Genomic DNA, 17,324 nt, shown 5'->3' with positions numbered 1-17,324 from the left:
AACTTGGAAGACTGAGTCAGGTCTCAAGGTAAGCCTGGAGTGCCTAAATGCTTTCTAACGTAGGAGCAGCACTTTGAATAAGGAGTTAGTAAAATACTGCTTGCTGGCTATTGCTGCCTCCCTCTGCAGCTCTGGCTAGATGTGATGAAGGGAAGAAGGGGGAGTATTCAAGGGGGGGGTGGAGGGCAGGAGGAAATTTTGTGACCTTTGTCTGTTTCTCCTGCACCACAAGGTTTATCATAGACCGAGCAGCACCTTTTCTTTCCATGTGTGAACTCCTTATTACACTTTGACTTGGCTGCCATTGTTCCATCCCAGCTAAACACCAGCAATGTGCCCCTTTTTGGAGAGTGTTAAACAGAGCCTTCTTGGTAGGTCAGCATGAGCCTCTTGGGGAAAAAAAAAGGCATGTACTGTCAAGCATCTGAGAAAGACTTGGGACAAGTCAGTTCACCTAAAATGTGTACATGCATATATCTCCTTTCTTCCCAAACAAAGCATCTTTTAGGTGGCACTAGTAAATCAGCAGCTGGACTGTCAGATGTGGAAGAAAATTCAAGGAAATGGCAGCTGTATGCAGGCTGAACTGTACGTAGGTGGCATTGGATCCATTTGGGAATGACTGGCATAACTCAGGTCACAGGAGAAGCTGAGCAAAAGACTGAGGGACATTACAGATGAGGCAAGTTATGCATTGGCAAAGCTGCTTGGTTTCTTGCAATGGGACTGAACAGTGGTGAAACTGTCCATGGACATGATAGTCAATTCCAGGCAGGGAGATGAGAAAGCAGTCATTGCACAGCTGGAAGGGAGCCTGCTTTCACCATTCCCAAGTGCCAGGTCCTCTCCTCACTGTACAGAGGCACAGCTCCACATCCAACAGACAGGGACAAGAGCAGTTCAGAGGAAGCTCAGAGCAGTGATTTCCCCCCTACTCCTCCAGTCCCTCCTGGATCGGGGCCACACCACTTTGTTGTGGTGGTGGGCCTAGGTTTGTTTTGACTCTAGCCTGTTGTTGCTAGCATGACCTGAAGCCTTAATGACCATTTCCTATTGAACTAAAAGTTTCCCAATTAAGCTGGACAGCAGGTAAACAGGAGGAAGAAAGCTTTAACAGAGAGACTTGCCAAAGCCCTGCTGGATCATCCAGTGAGTACTGGAGAACTTGGCAGGAGAAGAATCACAGGGTTGGATCAGGGCTATTCATTTTTTGCTAACTACTCCTGACATTTCTCTTCTCACACTGATGCACAGCATTCAAAGGTTTTGCCAGAGGTTCCTCTACGCAGGTTCACATCTCACTCTTTGACTGTTCATTGACACAAACCTTGAAAGGGGAAAAAAAATTAACTTAATTGCTCTAGGGTGGAGGGGGAGAGAAAAGAAAATAGTAATATTAAAAACATAACTGCAACCCACAGGATCTGTGGAATAGGGAAGGGTGTGCTTGAGCAAATGCTAGGATGTCATTTGGCCAGACGTTTCTACCTCCAAGGTCACCCAAGTGTTTTGACTGAATAATAAAATGTTGTGTGTCTTATCCTGAAACCTGGGAGGACTGGGAAACAGCAGGGGTGGAGGAGTAACAGAGAGGGAGGGAAAAGGGGGGTTGTGGGAGAGCAACTCAGTCCTTATTGCTCTAAACCCTGTGGAGCCTGATCACACAAATATTTCCAGATCCTGGCGGTAGCATTTGTAACACAGAATATGTGATCATCTTAAGACCGATCCCACATTTATTTTTCTTTAATTGCTGGATGTTGCAGCCAGTCCTCCCAGCTCCTGCAGGGGAGAGAAACAAGAAGCCAGAATCATGAGTGTTTTACTCTATGTCCCCCAAAATTTTGCTGATGGCATCTCAGCTTGAAAGAGAAGATGGTCTACGGAAGGAGAAGAATTTGTAAGGGGAAAAATTCCCACTAAGGACATTGCTCTTTACCTGTGGGATTACGAGAAACAGTTCAGAAAGGGACAGGAATTCTGTTACTGGTATCTCAAAGGGAAAGAATCAAGCCTACATTCTTCCAAAATATTCTTTCCCTTAAAAACCAAAACAGCCCCCCTCCCCCCAAATACTTTCTAACATCCTATGTGAGGAGAAGGTGGTATTGGGGCACACTTGTGTGCCACCAGCTCTCTGCCTTATAAAGACAGGCAGCAGTTCCTAAGTTATAAACCAGAGAAATTAATCTTTCCTTTGCCAGGATAAATATCCCAGATTCAGAGACTTTTTTAACTCTCTGGTCCTACAGTATCTCCTAAAAGGCAAAACTTCAAAGTGTCATATACACTTTGCTTCTCTAATCCAGGAGGAAAAAGCTATTTTATTAAACTTGGACTGCTTAATCCAAGTTGAAAACCCAAAATGAAGCATGCTAACTGTAGATAGCAACAGAACAAAAGCCTATAGGGAGATCAGAGGTTAAACCCAGGCTGCAATGTGGAGTAGTACTCCAGTGGCTTCTCCTTTCTGCAGATCTGTCCTGTGTCAACTGCCTCCTGTAACTGTCTCCAGCTCACACTTCCCACAAAAAGAATATGCGGATCTACTGTTCAGTGCTCCTGTAGTACAAACAGAGCAATAAGGACTTGCAGTGCCACAGAAAGCCTGGAAAAAAGTTTGCTAGCTCTACTGTGTGCCCTTAGTGTTGCACAGTGGGTTTTAATGCAGAAAAGAGGAGCGGTGTTTGTAAGGAAAAAGAGGTTAAGATAGGTAAGGGGCTTGGGAGGTCAGCAATCCTTGTTGTAAATGAAAGCAAGACAGGACAACAAAGTTAAGCAGTTTACTTTTGTGGGAAAGAGAGCAGGGGTGAATGAGGGCTTTTTCCTCTCTTAATGTAGTAGGGGCTTTCTCTATTAATACAGTCTCTAAAATATATTATTATTTAGAATATTTATCTTTTGGTATACTTAATTTACATTTCTTTCTGTGATCACATGAATCATGCAATCAAAACCAGGAACTATTGAGTAGTTCCCCAAAAGATAATACATTTGTTTCTACCACCAGTGCATTATAAACAGATCAGATCAGCAAAGGGTGTTATACTGAGGTCTGCGTCAGTAGATACTGATGATTAGCACAGGCCAGCTGCTGACTGGGAGATCTGTTGCTGTCCATGTGTGGGTCACTGCCTGAGGTATGATATCTTACCTGAGACTGAAATCTGAACTGATGGACTTGACGCAGGCTCCAGTGGAAGGCTTTGTAGATGTGATCCAAATCTCTTCAAGGCTGTAGAAAGTTTTCAAAGGTGAATGGAGTTAGACAGCAGAATTTTTTGTGTAGGTCCAGGACATAATGAGAGTGAAGAATTTTGCTCAATTGAAAAACCTTAATGTTGCCTCTGCTTGTAAGAAGACCTAGTGCAGAATCCCAGAGTAAGCCTTGTGACCTTGAACCAGACCCAAGTGCCTTCAGATTGTCCCATTTCCCCTGGGAAAAGGAAACAGAGCTGGGCAATATCTTCAGTTCTTTGTGGCTCTTTGGAAAATGACCATAATCCCACCTTGAGTCCAAAGAGAAGCCTGCTGAACTGGAGAGAAATTGTGCATTACTCTAGTGGTGATTCCTCTGGTTGGAGAAACCGGAGCACTGGCCAACTTTCTGTTACAGTTGTGTAGAGTGTAGGTGCTCAACTGTTGTCTGGGTAAAAATCAGGTTGCTACTCACTAGGCAGTGTGCCTAGTGTTAGTACGAAGGCTTGGGGTGCTTGGGTCCATGATGGGCTCCACAGGTTGGGACCTAGCTGTAGTAGTAATCAGCAGCTATACAGTACCAGATAGTAGGGAGATTGCATAAGAGGAAGGAAAAATATTCCCTGTTGCTCCTACTCAGAATGGTCATCAGAAGCAACAGTTACTCAGAGGAACATGGGGATCACCCCGCAGATTTCAAATAAGCCTGAGGTTTGATCCTTATGCAAGCAAACACTACCAACTATGGCAAATCTTCTGGAAATCATAACAGCTTCAAGAGAAATTGTACTCTCCATGGTGTGTAGGACCAGCTTTTCTCCTGGTCTTCCACAGGAAACAGGGGCATAAAATGGCATGTTCAAATCAGAAAGCAGTGGGGAATTTTAAGAGGCAGGATAGTAACATGAATAACACAGCTCCAAGTCTGAGTTAGCATCAGCAACCACTTCCCCAGAAGGCGATTGTCCTCACTGGATAGTCTAAGGAAGCCTGAATCTTTAGAAGTAATAATAGCTTTAATATTTCTATTACTAGCAGTTAATCATTTTATGAAATGCTTTGCAAGCAGCCACCTTACCTGGGTGCTGTTGGGTAATTATTTACTCATAATGGTTGCTCTTGTGAAAGAGAACAGAAGGAGCAAGGAATTCCTTTCCTTCACACTTTTCCTCAGCCTGTCAACTTCCCATTTCCACTGGCCCCTTGTCCTGCTGGAGAAACTGAGTCTTGTCTGAACTATGTCCAGTTAGACAACATGAGAATTAGATGCTCGGTTTGGAAGAGGAGCTGTCATTTCCTGTGCCCATATAAAGACCAAGTGCAATCTGAGGGTGCCCTTTAAGAGCTCCTACAAAATAATATTGCTGTTAGTTTAAGCTCCAGGGCACCACAGAGTACTCCCCTATCTTTCTCTCTCTGCTTCTCTCTGGAGTCTGGTTCATCTACCACATGCATTTTTTGCACAGCCTGAACTTGCTTGCTAGAGGTCAAACACTGATGCTTTTATTTCTGCCTCAGCCCTCCTGACTGAAGAAAGAATAAATATTTGCTTAAAATTAAGCCCATTTTGGTCTGGAACTTCAGCAACAAAACAGTTTGGACACTCTGCAAAAGAGGAAAGGATCCAGCATGCCTTGCCTCCCTCTCCCTGCCCCCCTCACCCTAGGATTCCAAAAAGACTCAAAGTATTTTGCACAATATTTGAAAATAAATATTGCTCATCCTTGAGCCGATAGTTTGGAGCCCAGACGGGCTCAGGATTTATAACGGAAAGAATGATGCAAGCTTAACGCTATGTGAGCCATGTGTTGTTACCATCCAACAACCAGCTCCCATCCGGTCTCTTTCTTGCATGAATGGTCATTTTCTTCCACAATATTCCAAGGACCCAAAATGCTGTGCTGATTAACCCCTTCCTGAAGGGTTTGGACCCCAACAGTGGTCATTATTGTGCTTAGAAGGACTAGTCACTAACAGATAATGTTTTACTATCGTTATTCTTTAGATGCCTTCTTCTCAAAAAGGGCTTGCCTTTTTTCATAGTGCAAAGATATTTCCTTGAGATCAAGCAAAGACTGGAAAAAAGATCTGGAAAAGGAAATGATGGGATAGCATTATTAATTTGGAGGAGGGAGAAGACAGAGAAAAGTCATCCATCACTCCCAGTCCTCTCTAAAGAGAGCTATCATGGCTTGCCCACAGGCCTAATAATCTTCATCATTTTGAAAGGGAAACATCCCACAAGGAAAAGTTGGGGAAGCTGGAGGTATTGAACAAGCTGATCTATAAAGATAATTCGTTCCATGTTTCTGCACTTCTGACTTGCTGAACAGTTTGACTCATGAGAGCAGAATAATGCCAAGGTGTTATGGTCTGGAAGCGCAGCTCCCTGCAGATAGGGACTTGGCTGAGCTTGAGCAATTACCTAAGAGGAGCATCTTGCACCTGAACGTGAAGCTTCCCGTGGAACCATGCTCCAACGATCAGCTCCATCTGAGGCTCTCCCTGCCCGTGGCCTCGGCCCAGCTGGTAGCACGCGAGACCACGTGCATTCATGTGAACCACAGAGAGAACAAGAGAACAGGGTGAGAAATGAAATGCCCCAGTGCAATCCTCTCCTCTCTCTGCTCCATCCCACTCCACCTTGAGCCCAGCCGGTGGTTTTCCCACAGCAAAGTTGACTGGGAAGGCTGGGAAGAAGAAAGGAAAAGAGAGGGAAGGAAAAGAGAGGAAAGGCGACCCCAGCTTCAGGGAGCAGTATCGCAAGTGGAGCCCTTTGTCACGCACAGGCAAGCACATGACCATGCCAATGTACCAATTATCCTTTATAAATAGACGCGAGCAGATGTTCAGCCGGCAAGTGGCTGCGTCGGTTGAAGCCATTACAGCTCGCAGATACTTGGCGCAGCCCTCCAGACGAAGATTACCTCTCCCGCAGCTCTGCTGGCAGTCAGCTCTGCTTCAAGCAAAAGTCAGCCGGATTAGCTCATACCACCTGGATCAGCTGCTTGAGTGGTACTGGCTGAATCTGCACTGGAGCAGATTAGGGAGTGCTCTCATGATCCTTTCGGTTGGTAGTGACCAGGGGCCAGACATCTTCCACGTAGCACAGCGAGGTCTGGAGGAGGGCATCTTGCCTTGCTCAGACCTATATGTATGCATGGAAAAAACATGTGCATGTTTTGCATGCTCAGAAAGAAGGTTGTATGATAAGAAGCTAGAACATGTAGCCAGGAGCTTTTGTTCAGCCACCAACTTTCTGATGATTTCAGGGCTCCTATAACCTTCTCTCTTCCCTCCCTCTCTTTAGTCTGGATGCTAATTCTGGCACAGGACTCACCCTTTTACCATGACTTGTGCAGCATCTAACACAATGGAAGACCACCTGTAAATCTATAATGACAAGCTAAAAAAAAGGTGAGCAGGCACTTTTGCAGGGAGGTCATTTGGAGTTAACCTTTATTCTGTGCACGTAGAACACATATTACAGCTGGTCCAAACTTTATTCAGTGCCTTTAACTGCTTCCATAGTATACCAGAAAAGAGTAGTATGGTCATACTCCCTCATTTCTTTTCTGTGCCTCACACATCCAGTATTACATTCACAGGCACGTAAAGAAACAGTAGACCACTGATGTGAACATATGGCTTTTCTCCTGCTATGCTGGCTTGTATAGGGTAAGATACACACAGATGTGGGGAAACATATGCTAATTTAAATAAACCTTGCAAAGTGCCAGAGCACACAGAGAATCCCCCCCGAAAAATGAAACAGACAAGTTAGGCAAACTGCAAGTTGGGAGGGATCTTTTGTTTTCTCTCCCTTTTTGTTTTTTGGCCTGTTGAGCCTCTAGCAAAGTTGGTATCACTTGCCCCCTGGCTGGACTCAGACAACAGCAATATAACTCCTGATTCCCAGCCTCAGCAATACCATTTTTGCTTTTGTTAAGCATGGAATCCAAATTTAATTAGCACAAAAATTAAAATGAAAATAAACCTTGAGACAACTGAACTCTGGGTCACGAAAGCAGAGAGGTGATTGACAGCTGAGGAGGAAAAGGAGGTAAATGATGCGATTAGCTTCCTTCTGATTCATCCATTCACCTATGGGGGGTTGATTTGTGAAAATCAAATATGATATCAGTATGGATGCTGGGGCCAAAGCAAAATATAAACTTGCACACACAAAGGAGAGAGATCCTATCTGTACTGATGAATTCCCTGGGAGAGAGCTTGGGAGAGTTAGCCAAGCCTTACAAAGCAGTGAGCTCCTGACATGCTTCCAAGAGGCGTGAGTATATTGACTTGCCCAGCGCTATGTTTGCAAGCTGGAGCTCTTCTGTGAGATATTAGCTTCTACCTCAGCACCTTGAGGAAACCTCAAGTGACTCAAGCTGTCCTTGAAGATGAATATATGTGTAGAATAATTGCTCCACTTTGACACATGAAACAGCATTTTGTCAAGGCACGTGACAGAGGAAGAACTGGGTTGCTAAGAAAGGAGGGAAGGAAATTGCTTTTAATAGATCCCATGAGCCAAGGCCCCACTGCCTAGCACACCCTCAGTTACATGGCTTCTCTCCCAGTCTGGGACTCGGTGTATCCAGTGTTCCAGTCACAGGTCTGCCTGACCGACGGACTAAAGGAACAGGACAGACCATTGTGTCAAATACAGACTGGTAGGTTTTTTTGCCATGAGCACTGTCCACTGGCTTACACATGTTTCCCTGCTGTCGCATGAAGCTGCATGGGGCACGCTTGTGTGTGCATAGAATTCCTCCTGCTAAGGGTAGTACTCTTGTGGAGTACACAAGAAAGCAAGCAACTCAACACACAGATTCTGCTGCAAATCTGTGATCTCAGATGATCCTTGCTCCTGAAGGCTCTTCTGTTGCTGGAAATTAAAAAAAAAAAAAAAATTAAAAAATTCCAGGATTGCTATGAAGCCACTTCCTAAAGGCCATCAAATTAGCGTTACAAGTTTTTCAGTGGGGAACCTTTTTATTCAGTCAGTCTCCAAAAGGAAGGAGGGCTGGGATTTGCAGTCCAGTGAAGTCTTCTGATTTTAGCCACAGGAAGAAACAAAGCAATTAGCAACAGAGCAACTTTCCCCTGATGCACTTCCCAGGGACCTGTATTCATTGTACTAATTGAGCATGAGCCCCTTGGAGGAGAAAAGGTGTCCATGTTGTGGACACATGTTCTCTATTTTGAGCCACCCAAGAGTAGAGCTGCTTGTGTAAAAGTTCCCCAACTTGTTTCCAATCTGATTGGCCCAAGTTTGCAAAGACTTCGTTATTTAAGTAGTTAACTAATCCAGCTCGTTGTGGCTGAAACGGGTAAGGGAGCATGCAATGGGAGAAGCTGTTGGCAGGAGAGGTGTGACAAGTACAAGGGGAAGTGATTTCTCCCATCAGCACAGCTGTTGGCAGAGGGCACATCTGTCTGCACCATTAATTTCTACTGAGATTGTCAGTGGGATGCTGTGGGGAGGAAGCTGTTCACCCCTCTGAAAGCCAGCAGATTATCTAGTGTGTCTTCTGGCACTATATAAGTCATATTTTTTAGCCTGAAATGCTCTCAGAGAGCATGTTTACCTCTCCTTCTGAAGGAAAGAACAGAAAAGAATCTGGGACTTATGGTTGAACTGGGGACAAGCTTTCAAGATAGTCTTGGCTTCACAGAGGAACTGGATTTAAAGTAGATTTCAGCACACATAAAGCAGCCTCCCAGCCTCCCACCCTCCTGGTGACAACTGCAGGAGAGATGATCCTGTTTGTGCCATGGCACGTAGCATTGACGTGACTGTCCCATTCCAGCTTGCCAGCTCAGAAGGAGAGCTGAGTTTGTGGTGAGGATGGGCACCTGCTGACTCTCTGCACGAGTGCTGGAGCCCAACCCCGGGGGATCGGCCAATGCCCGCCTCTGCAGTTGATCCTCTGAAAATGAAATGAAGCTGTTGGAGCTATCAGCCTAGTCCCTTTCACAAGCAATAAATTCACAGTGACTGCAGCAGAAACAAAGCTCTTCTAAATCTGCTTTACTTTTCAACGTAAAAAAAAAAAAAAAGAAAGAAAAAGAAAGAGGAGGCTTAGCTTAAGAAGGGTTTCTGCTGGACCTTGGCTGTAATGGTACAAAAATACTCTGGAAGCATGCTTCCTAGAGATGCAGAGCTTAAAGGCCACGGAAAGGCTGCAGACCCCAAACAATAGCCAATTATACAATCAAACAAGCTGCTAATGGCAGCCATTCACACTGCTTGTGACTGGAAGATCCTCACAGTACAAGATCTTCAGGGGTTTGCCTCAAATCACCCTTTTTGCTTCGATACAGGAGAGGAGACTGAAGTACTGAACACATACTGGAACTGTACACAGCTGGGGTTTTTCTGCATATAACGAATCAGTTACCAGACCTGGAGTAGAACACAGGTTTCTTGAAGTCCAGGTCATTGCATGACTCACAGCCTCTCCCTCCATCTGATGTGAGTGCAGAAGTCCAGCTGAGATCATGCAGTGCTGTGCCCAAGCCACTTCTGTTCCGAAGGAATAATGGAGTTTTACACTGTCAGGCACATTAATTCGGCCGTGCTACTCTTAGACCAGGCAGCCTGTCTCCCGGTACTGCCTGTTGCTCTGTGAACTTATTGCCTTAATTAGGACTTGTTCAGAGATCTCTGGTTTGCCTTTCTGTTGCTGGGTGGAGACATGCCCTGAGCTAGGGCTTTTTTTGGGTTTGAATTTTTCCCCTCTTTCTTTCCAGCAAAATTGCAACAATGCCTGTTTCATGTTGTTCCATGGGGCTTCCCTTTGTAAAGAAAACTCATCAGCCTTGCTAATATAATCACTCAGCGATGCCATGTCAAAATGTGAGTAAATGAATAACCACAGTCTTTTCAACACATCTCTCTGTGCAAACAGATGTTTAGAAAGAATGCAATATGTTGCAGGAAAAAAAGTCAGCAAGCGATAATGTCTAAGCAGTTGGGGCCTGGAGCCTTATGCTATGGGTATGGCCGCTGCAGCCAATGGGGAGAAATGGAGATAAACTTTCTTCCTGAAAATTGAAATTCTAAGTTGTCAGTATCATTAACTCTCAGATCCTGGCCCATTTCCATGTCACTGCCACCTCACCACCCCTCCTACAGTAATGATGTCCCTTTCAGGTTTTTTTCAGGATTATTTTATGGGTCTTCCAGTGAAGGCACTGACTGTTAGAAACATCACATTAGAAGGTTGTCTTATGGCAGAGGTGAGCTATTTTATTGCAGTCATCATTCATGCCCCTCTTAGGAGTAATCCACAGAACCAGGGTTGGAAATCATGGACCTGTACTTGCAGCACTGTGCTTTGGAGCTTCTGCATAGCTTCAGTGTTAGTTGTGAAATAGCCATCATGGTTCATTCCAGAGGAAGGAACGGAGTGCTTCCATAGGGACAACCTACCTTTTGGGTATGAATGACTTAAGTCAAGAGCCCCACAGAAGGAAAGAAGAAATGAACTACAATCCAATCCATCTTATGCAGCGACTTCTGTGGCCTCCCTGTCTGAAGTGTCTGAGCATTTCAGAATGTTTGTACGATATTTCCCCTCTCAGTACGCATTGCTTTTAATTTCCCATTTTACAGAGGACAGTTAAAGTACAATTCTCACACTTCAGTGTTTCTTCCTACCCTGATTTTAGATGTCTACAAGGGAGATGCTGCAGGCTAAGCTAGTTATCCAAGCTTGTTTGCAACAAGTGGAGAGAAGTCACTATTAGAAAGTGATTCCCCTGTCTAAACATACGTGTTTAACCAGTTCCAAAATATTTCCCTGGAGATTCCTTCATTGGCCCTGTCATGATTTTTTACACCTTCTTGTTAATACATCTTCCTGTTCAAGGAGCTGACATTTGTTAAATAGGATGCGGAGCTCCTCTGCTATAGCATTTGCTGCTCCTAGTATAAAAACAGATGGATACTATGTCCAGGACACAAGTATCATTTGGGATGCCTGACATTCTAGATATATAAGATAATGGTGAGGATGATTACTAATGAACCTAAGGAAGTTCTAAGAAAGAAAGTTAAGACAAAGGGATGTTTGTTTATTCCCAACTGGGCTTCCACAGGGTCAAAGTATCACACCCATAAATCCCTGGTGTGTTCATATGTCTCTACGTTAGTGTAGAAAAAAGATAAGGTGGTGCCAACATTTCCATTATGCTGCTCCATTTGCGAAGTTTTGAAAGTCAGCCATAAATAAAAGCACTCTGGAAGACATTTTGGCAGATGGCATCCTGACTCGTGAGTGAATCTGGTTGATTTTGCTTTCCATTTACATTTTTTGACTTCTTTTCTTAAAAAGAAGACAAGAAAATGACTCCAGATAAACACAAGACCCAAAACATTATGACACAAAAGCATTACTATGGGCTACAAGACCACTTAGCAAGAGAGAGAAATAATGATGTGCAAATATCTGAAGATCATCCAAGAAGAAAGATCAGTCATTCAGGGAGGTCCAGGGTGGAGAGGGGCTAACGCAAGATGTAGAGAATTAAGAGCAGTGGGTTGAGGCTGAGCAAAGGAAAAATTAGCTTGAGGAAAACTTTCCTACGAGTGGACTAGTCTCCCAAGGCAGGAGATGGAAACCTGATTGTTTGAGTCACACAGCCCTGTACTGGCCCTGTTTCTGAAGAACTGTTGCGGTGAGCTATCCCACATGGGCAGGGAGAAGCCTGTGTACCTTGGAGATTTCAATTCCCCGCTTGGATGACTCACTTCAAAGTGCAGGATGAATTTTAAGTTGGTGGGTTAACTGCCTGAGCAGTGCTTGCCAGGACACGTGTCTCTGCTAAGACGGGAAGACTTCATTGCTTAGATAGTGCTAAAGTTTCACCTGCTCCACAGGCATACCAGAACTCATCAGTTGTTAAGCCACCTCTACCCACCAGCACATAAAAAATACAGAAAACATTACCTTCTTTCCTTCTGACCCTGGCAGCTGATGAATGTTTATGGAGCAGAAGAGACTGTTTGTTTGAAGTCATAAAATACATAGGAATGGAGGAGAAGAAGATGGTTCAGTGCCTGGGAAGACCGAGGGTGCAGCTTTTAACAGTCCTATATAGCACTGTAAGAACCCCAAGAACCATTTTCAAAAGCTCCGTCATTCAGCAGACCAAGTCACACCTATAGTTCTCCCTTTCTCTTTCCCTGCAGTTGCCTTATGTGTTGTTCAGGAAAGGAATCTTCTCTGCTTACCCAACCCAGGTGAACCCTGTCTTTTCATTGACACTTAAGTTGCTAGCTCACATAGCTGCTCTTGACTATTTAATCCAAGCCTGATTCTACTCCTGGCCTGTGAATTTTTCTAGGTGCAAGGCAGAGTCTCCTTTTCTTTGAGGGCTTTGCTGTAATTCAGCCAGTATGAGAACTGATCCCGGTATAGGACCTTCACTTTCCCCCTCCCTTTTCATTAACAGCTTCTTGGAAAGCATCTCTCCAACTACTTGCTTCCTCCTATTGGTGCTGGCAACTGATGGAAACAATTGCTCATGTTTGCACTGAGTGGACATACTTATTAATTCCAGCAGTAAACACAGAAAGGGCAAATTCTTCAGGAAATGGGGACAGATTCCTATTACACATCTCAGTTATACTTCTGTACCAGAATGACACTTCGAGGTCCAAATGGGATCAGTGTCCACGGACAGTGGGACATGCCCCAATATACTCCAGAGCTTAGGACCCTGGTATGGTACTAAGCACCTTATTAGGCTAGTGGGCATCTCTAGAGAAGCTGCTATAGGTATGGAAGTCAGGTGAGCCAGGGCATGTGTCATGGTGATGGTCATTTTTGTAGTGCAGGTTGGAAGACTGGGGTCTCAAACACCCTACCCTTGGAGAAACCAAAGAGGTAATTTGGGTTATTCCACATGGAGGACTGAGTTCAAGGGTGACATGGCTCGGAGAGGTTTATCCAGACCTTCTCTGAAATCAGGCTCAAACTTGGCCTGTTTGTTTCCATGAGGAGAGCATCTGCACGCCTTTTTGCAAATCTCCCAGCAACAATGATATAAATAAAACCCTAGACTACAGGACTGTCCTGCCAACTTGTCCTGCCCTTTCCGACAGGGGGGGCTTATTTCATGTAATACTACTTATATCTACATGGAAACTTCTTTTCTTATTTTTTTTTTTTAATCTTGGCAAGGAAGCAGGAAAAGCTCTACCAAGCTAATGATTAATGCAAGGAATCACATCCTCACATATTGAACAAATAAATATAAGCTAATATAAATAGGAAAATACTCTTGGAATTTGTCAGTCAGTGGTCTTATTATCTTGAGCTCCAAAGCCAAAATTGCAGACTATGGTTTACAGATGCTTTTCCCTCTCCTCCTCCTTTTCCTTTTTTTTTCTTTCTTTTTTTTTTTTTTTCAAGGCAGCTCAAAGGGGCTTGTAGGTCCCTTGCTAGGAATTGCTCCTCTGACAGAAAATTCACTCCCCTTTTCAAATGAGTTTGGCAAATGTTAGTGAAAAGGTTGCTAGTAAATATTCTTTGAAAATATTTATAGGTTTCTGAGGGTGCATGAAAACTGTTTGGGCTGCAGTTCACAGAACCTCCACCCCACCAGAGTCCCGGGAAATTCTTCACCATGTTTTTTGCCCCAGCTAATCCTCTGTTCCCAGGATGCCTGAGACACCACTTTCTCTTTAAAAGTCACACACATGAAAAATGAAAGGGAAGAAAAAAACAGGGCAAAAAGAATGTAAAAGGGACCCATGTTTTTAACCATTTTTTCATCTGGTTATCTGAGTTTAGAGGAAATCACAACCAGTCTTCCTAGACATTTAGGTGCTCAGTTCTAAGGGTCATGGAGGTTAGGGGTTTTGTCTGGGATCATTGATAAATTGGTGCAAGAAGACTTTTCTACATACTATACTTTGCTAGTTTGGGGTTTTTTTTATTTGTAGCCCCCAAGTCAAACCCTTAATTTGTCTGAAGTTTCTTGTCCCTGACTTTCAAATGACACCAGTCTTACTTAGGTGAGTTTGGGACTACTCTGAGTCTTCACTGAGAATTTAAGTCAGAAGAGTCATGGGATAAGTAGGCATATTTGTCAGTACATAGCTATTCCCTGGGTCAGGCCTTCAGTTTTGGATCAGAGCTATAGAAGCAGAGGTTCCAGTGGCAGCCATCAGTAGTGAAAAAGACTGAATTTTCAAGTGTCAGCTCTATAGTCTTTCTTCTTTACTCCATGGGCATTAGGAAGGGAGAAGCTGGTGAACCTGTTCCTACTTTAGGGTTCATGAGGCTGAATTTGTGTGCCAAAGTCTGTGTTTTTCATTACCAGCAAATTTCCTCTAGATAATATTAATTGTCCCAGAATTACTCATTAAAGAAAAAAAAAAAAATCCCACAAACTACTGATTGTTCAGCAGAGAAATATTATCCAAGAGCTCCTCTACATTAGATGTTTTCATTGCATTCCTCTCCCCCCTTTGCTGCTTTGACTCTGTGAGTTGCACTTTGGTAAGAAGGACCTTTGGTTGTAAGTCCCTCCAGGATCTCACATGAAATGAGCATGATAGGTGTCAGCTCCCTACTTTCTGGGCCAATTGTCAGGATCACAGAAAACTCCCAGTACAGTTGGCAATCTCCTGTTAGAGATCTCATCTGGGAGGCCATGTGAACCACTGGCCAAAGCTGCAAAAAAAATTTGAGCCAGTTTCAAGGTTCGAAGGGGAAGGAAAACAAAAAAACTTTGCTAATTCCCAACGTTTCTGCTGACTCAGCATCCAAACAACTGGAAATTTCTCCTTGACTGGAAGAGATGTGTCCAAACATAAAGCCTGGACCTGGCCACACTTTTGTGCTGTAAGAAAGTTTGTAACCAGACCTCCTCTCTACAGTTGGCCCCAAGCCAGTACTCACAAAGAAGAATGAAACCCCTCTTTGATTGTTTAATGCAGCCCAGGAACTAGAGCAGAGCTGGACACAGCCATGGTTTTGGATGGGAATATCAGGGGCCAAAGAGGACAGCCCACACTGAGCAATAATGCCGAGGGGCAGCAAACAACATTTTGGGGTCATAATCATTCATATTCAAGGAAAACCCAAGGGTCTGCTTCAGCCAGGGACTCACCTTTCTGTTCTTCACAGATGAATCAGAGTCCCCAAGCAAGACCCAAGTCTTCCCAGATTCTGGTGTGAATGTTGTGGATTCAGCAGAACTGTGCTCGGACTTTGAGCTCCAGGAGATTTCCATGTCAGTAGTTTTGCTAATTTGGTCCTTTTTCTACACTTCTCTCAGAGTCCTCTCCCATAAGTACTCCATCTGCTCTAAGAGCCTGGGCTGCTGGAGTTGGCCACGTAATCACGTAATCAATTTACCATCCCCAAGCTTGGCTGACTTTGATAAAGAGGATTTAGGGGGTTAATTTGAGCCCTCATATTTCTGAGGGGACTCTATACTTAGGAAACTTTCTGCATTGCTCTTCAGCATGGATTAGTTGTTCTGCTTCCCATAAAACCTTATGTCTGCCAGCTTGCCTAGGATTAGAACTAAAATGGAGGGTGTAGATCCTATTGCCACAAATAGAGCTTCTGCAATAGGGCTGCTTTGCTTGGGATATGAGCCAAAGTTATAAATATTGAGGGCCTGATTTTTCAGCCCATCACAGTTGCAGTATATATATATATATATATGTATGTATGTGTATATATACACATACATAGATATGTGCTTATGTGTGCAATACCTCACACCCATGGTCACCCTGAATGCACACAAGCAAACATTTCATGCTGTCCTTGAAAACTTCATATGCCAGGACAGAGCCACGCTACTATTAGTGATGTTTTGGGACAGAAATTAAATTAGAATTTTTGTCCTCAGCGAGACAAACTTGATGTTTTTAACTCTCAGGGGACACATCTCTCTGTGTTATGGTTTTGTGTGACATTCACAAGGAAAGATGACCTGGAGACCTACTTGAAAAGGGAGGCTTTTCACTTTATGGTTTCAAATGATACCTCCAGCACTGCGTAACTGTGTTCTCTGCTTTCCCTGAGGGGAGGGTCTTCCTTGGGAATACAGAAGGAAAATGTCAGTCAGAGTAGTCAGCTTGTTACTGGAAGCCTGTTGTCTCTTCCTCTGGCTTGTTTGTAGACCTTGATTAAATCTTGAAAGGGGCACAGCTGTTCCTGGTACTAACTGCCAACCTCCTCTTTAAGTGAGCAGCATTAATTCTCTCTGTTGGTTATGTTACCGCTCATGAAAGATGGTGAATGGGCTGCTTGCCAACAGAGGTCCACAGACATGAAGGCTGGTGGTGCGAACACTCTGCAGCATGTCTTGAAGAAGCCAGTCTGCGATGGAGAAAAGCCATCAGGGCCTTGAGGTGCTGCTGGTCATGGGCCGACTGTGATCTGGCTAACTGAGCTGGAAAACGGTCCTGAGGGACTCAGCGTCAAAGGCAGGAGATGGAGGATCAGTGGAGAGAAGTTCAAAACCTCCATTTCTGACATTCTGCAAGCCTGGTGACCGCTCTGAATGGCTGTAGGGACTGCACAGACACGCGAGTGCTGCTGAGAAGCAGAAGTACTCCCCAACTCTCTGAATTCCCACTGTCCTGAACAGGGCCAGGATGAAAAAGCATCTCCACTCTCCTGCTCCTACAGCCTTGGAAGGAAGGAAGGAAGGAAGGAAGGAAGTGGAGACCACATGTGTGAAAAAGCGCCCAAAGCAGAAACCTCGACAGCTGCTGTAATCACAGGCAGACAATCCTCTCCTTTCGCAGCCTAACCTCACTGTCTCTTGCAGACTATCGTAGTGCAAAAGCCCTGCTATTGCAAAATCCCATGCATAGGTAGAAGGCCATGAAGATAGACTGGTTTTCCTTTAAAAATCCATGATGGTAACACCTAAAAACCCCAACCCCAGCTCAGAAGGCCCCCATGGAGGGTATCGTGTAGATAGGTCGAAACAAACCCAACTATGCCTGACACTAAAGGTTTTTGAATTTGAGAGGCTATTCCATGCATCTGTATTAAATCTGCCCACTTCTTGCTGTGTGGGTCATCCTCGTGCCAAGTTTTCCTTGTAAATCAGGAGCAAAAAATATACTCCAGGCT

General features: G+C 44.3%; 1 long non-coding RNA gene across 1 annotated transcript; it reads right to left on the bottom strand.

Moving 5' to 3' along the window:
• Positions 1–1,713: 1,713 nt before the first annotated feature.
• On the bottom strand, positions 1,714–15,672 carry LOC138684976 (uncharacterized). Its single transcript, XR_011324194.1, has 3 exons — positions 15,334–15,672; positions 3,155–3,235; positions 1,714–1,782 (listed from the first exon to the last, which is right to left on the bottom strand). It is a non-coding gene; the product is annotated as an uncharacterized lncRNA (long non-coding RNA).
• Between the last annotated feature and the right edge of the window lie 1,652 nt (positions 15,673–17,324).

This window comes from Haliaeetus albicilla, chromosome 4 (assembly GCF_947461875.1).
Source record: "Haliaeetus albicilla chromosome 4, bHalAlb1.1, whole genome shotgun sequence".
NCBI lineage: Eukaryota > Metazoa > Chordata > Aves > Accipitriformes > Accipitridae > Haliaeetus > Haliaeetus albicilla.
Note: the sequence above shows the minus strand (reverse complement) of the source record. Positions and strands in the feature narration are given on the sequence as shown.